The following is a 4,387-nucleotide window of genomic DNA, read 5'->3' as shown; positions in this document are numbered from 1 at the left end:
TTCTTTGTTTTATAACATTCTTTAAACATCCTCACTTTTATTCATAAGCATTGCATAGCATTCATAAGAGTCAGATATTCGAAAGCAATTCCGTGTTCGTTGGGAGACGACTTAGGGTTACTTTAGCCCTATCTACTTTCTCTAATACTACTAGGCAATAATGAAGTTGCCTTGAAAAGTAGTATTAATTTGATATCTTCAATGCCAGCTTATCAAATTTGGCGCCGTTGCCGGGGAACTACGGTAAGTATTTTGAATATTTTGATTCTCATTTTTATTTTTTATTTATTTTCATTTGTTTTTATTTTTATTTTCTAACGCATATGCATTTAATTTAGTTTGAGTTATTTTGGAGCATTTAGCTATTCTTATTGTCAGAAAAAAAAATTCTTTTTTCTTGCTTTAATTAAGAATTTCTCTTGAGAAATACTTAAGGCTAGTTTGAATACACTCTGGCTAGGAAAGACTTGGTACTTAAGTTGTCCATTGTGACGCACCTCTCTTTCCTGGGAGTTGACCTAAACAAAGTCTTTCTTATCTATCATTTGAAATCTTTTTCTTAAGCNAGAACGGAAGAACAAAAAGAATTCAAAAACAGAGAAACAACTTCAAGTAGATTCTTAGTGCACGACCACAGCTAACCCGGGAGAATTCTATCCAATTAACCCGGAAGTTGAAAGGAATTTGTATAAGGTGCGGAGCAGTTTGAAACTTGTGTGTTCTACTGAGGGAACACTGCCTACATCTGAAGTCATATCACCTTCAATATCTCCAGTGACAAATATACCACTGTCAGCATCCAATTTCGTCCAGATAACACAAAATATATTTTTCATTTTTACTTTATTATTTTGTTTTTTTTATATTATCTAACTTTTATTTTTATTTAGTTTATTTATCTTTATTTGTTTTCATTTTTATATTAGTTTTTTATTTTAATTCCAGTTTTTATTCTATTTTTTATTTTCGTTATTTAGAGTTATTTCGTTCTATTTTATGTTAGTTGCTTTTGTTGTTTTTTTATCTTTTTTTACTTTAATTTTTATGTTAAACATTGGCAAAACAAAAAAAAAAAGAGAAAATAAAAAAGAAAGATAAAAAGAGAAAAGAAGAAAAAAACAAAAAAACACAAGGGTCAACTAGCCCTTTTAAGAATGGCAGGCTTTGTGCTTCTCCTTTGCAGTCTATGCAAGCACAAGTTCAGCTCTAGCTCTCTTTCCTGCAGAGTATCACAGTCCACTGCAAAATATCACAACCCACAACATTGCTTAGCATAGGAACTATCCGTCCTGCAACAAGGTGTTCACAATAAACAAGCCAAAAGCCAAAATGCATAGTGTACAAGCAAAAAGTTTTATACAGACCAACAGTTATGCAAGAGAAAGGATGTCTGAGCATTACTTTAACCAAGAAAAACACGAAAAAAGGAAAAAGACAAGAGGGTCTTGCTGATCTTCCAAAAGAGGACAATCCAGTTTCATTACAATTCAGCAGCTTGATTACAATCCAACAGGGACAGTCACAGGAACACACGGACCACACCCTAGAGAACACTACTCTCAACTTCAGGATTTACACTCTCTACTCAATAGAATCCATCTCATTGACACTGATAATCATAGCTTAGAAGAGAGCACACTATTGAGAGGAGGATCATCCTTTCCTGAGGAGGATATCTTCGTTCCACCTGTAGAGAAAAATAGAGGACGTCGGCCAGAGAGAGAAGGCGCACAATCTCTCGGGAGGGCCTTCATATTGAAGAATCATTCACTCTACAGCGCCTATTCACGAGCAACCGAGAAGAACATGTAAAGCCAGTCATCGGGGCACGAGGTTGACAATAATGGACGGATCTCCAAGAGGTAAGCAATGCCCTGCACTCTATGTTTTGGTAAGTTATTGGCTTGTTCTTGAACCCATCTCTGTTACCCTGTTACTATGATTGTTGAATACGTTCCTAGTGTTGTGGTCTATATGCGCTTTTATGGTCGATCCTATTTCTCTGTCCCAAGCAAGTTTATCCACCCAACCAACAGCCAAACGAGATTCTATTTCTTAAGCAGGACCTCAAACTTCATCATGAGTTGATTACAGCAACCATAGACCATAACAGAAACCCCCACGCCTTCATTCACCACCATATCCGAACCCCACCATCCCAACTCACGCACCACACCATCACCCTCAACCTACACTGTGCAAAGCCACAAAAAGAAAAACCAACCACCAAGAACAAGAACCAATTTCCAGCAACCTTCACTAAAGCCAAGCAGTTCTTTTACAATTCACATCATCCTCATTGCTTCCAAAACCATTCACGGTCCTGAGAAAAAAGAAGAAATCAGAGGTTTGGCTAGCATGGATTTTAAGTAAGATTGACGCAATCGGAACGCCTGAGTATCGGTTTTGATTCACGCATTGAGGAAGAAGAGGGACGATTCGTGTGAGGGTTTCAGTGAAGATTGGTGTCGTTGGTGATGACGTGACGATAAGTTTCAATGCCGGTGTAGGGTGGCGGTTTTGGTGGCTGGCTTTGGATTCAAGTGGGCATGCAACGCGCGATGCCGGAGACGAAGCGCCGAAAGCTGTAGGGTGTCGTTGCCAGGGCAGTTTTGGAATCGTCAGAAGATTCGCCAGAGTCTAAGACATGGCGGAGGAAGCTCATGGCGGCGCGCGAAGAGGAGAAAGCTTCCTCGAGCAGGCATTTCCCTCATAGACAACGTTGCCGGTGTGGCTTTAGCCAGCCATGGAGAGGTGCAAAGGGAGGTGGCCATCTTGGAGGCTTGAACGACTCACAGCTGCGGCGGAGAAGCAGTGGTCAGCGTTGTTCAGGGGGGGGAAACTCCCAACCCTAGGTCAACGCGAGGAAAGAGCAGGAGAGGGGAAGGCTTGACGGCGGCGACCGGCTGGACGCTGTGGTCGACGGTGGTCGCCGATGACCCCTTTGGTGGCGTCGCGGTGGCCGTCAGATGGAGGCGGTGGTGTACCAGCCCCAACCCCGAGTTGTCCGTGAGGGAGAGACTTGGAGCTTCTGGTTGTTGGGTGGATAATGAGGGAGAGAAGTTTGAACCCCTGCATGACTTCTAGGTCAAAAGAAGAGGCCTTGGGCCTAGCTATTGGGCCACATTCTTCCTGTCTGCCACCACGTCTAACTACATTCACACCCCCTTCTTTCATTTGGGCTGAAGCCTGTGTCAGGAAAACAAAGAAAAAGAGGTTTCGAGCTTGGACTGAAAACATTCAGTGGCACCCTCCAAACTTCACTATCGCACCCCTGGCTGATTCTAAGTCTAAAGGAAAAGGGCTTTGGGCTAAAAGGGCCTCAATTTTATTCAACACCCCTAGTTTTAATCTTTGTACCTAATTCTTATTGGGCTTGGACTGTGATGTTTTTTTTATTGTCTTTGTTTTTTATTTCTTTAGCTTTAGCATTTGTTTTATTATTGTGTGTTGTTATATCCATTTGCTAATAAAAATAAAAATTATAAAAATCATAAAATAATATCATAAACAAAAATTATTTTAAAAGGTTAAAGCACACGTGCGACCATTCTATCGGCCTTGTGCTGAAAACCTTTTTCTTCTCCTTTAAAAAAATAAAAAAAAAATTATTTTAAATGGTTCAAGCACACGTACGACCATTCTATCGGCCTTGTGTTGAAAACCTTTTTCTTCTCCTTTCAAACAATCAACAAAAATTTATTTTAAAAGGTTCAAGCACACGTGCGACCATTCTGTCAGCCTTGTGTTGAAAACCTTTTTCTTCTCCTTTCAAAAAAATCAATAAAAATTTATTTTAAAAGGTTCAAGCACACGTGCGACCATCCTGTCGGCCTTGTGCTGAAAACCTTCTTCTTCTTCTTTCAAAAAATTAACAAAAAATTTATTTTAAAAAGGTTTAAGCACACGTGCGACCATTCTGTCTGCCTTGTGCTAAAAACCTTTTTTTCTTCCTCTTTAAAAAAAATCATAAATTGTTTTAAAGTGTTTAAGCACAAGTGCGACCATTCTTTCTGTCTTGTGCTTAAAACCTTCTTCTTCTTTCAAAATATTAACAAAAAAATTATTTTAAAAAGGTTTAAGCACACGTGCGACAATTCTGTTTGCCTTGTGCTGAAAACATTTTCTCTTTCTTTTATAAAAAAATACCAAAAAAATATATATATAAAAATCTTCAAAAACTAAAAACATCTTCCAACGTACAATCTTGCAGCCAGAACTACGTGATCCTTGATTCTCCATCCAAAGTGGAGATACGTAGGAGCAAGGCTAGTCCTTGTCAGGCTCACTTTCCCAAAAATCCAAATTTTCCAAACAAACTTTCCAAACAGTTCTCCAAACAAATTTTCCAAATGGTTTGTAAAGAACTACGTAACCCCGATTTCTC

This window comes from Vigna radiata, chromosome 6 (genome assembly GCF_000741045.1).
Source record: "Vigna radiata var. radiata cultivar VC1973A chromosome 6, Vradiata_ver6, whole genome shotgun sequence".
Lineage (NCBI taxonomy): Eukaryota > Viridiplantae > Streptophyta > Magnoliopsida > Fabales > Fabaceae > Vigna > Vigna radiata.
Note: the sequence above shows the minus strand (reverse complement) of the source record.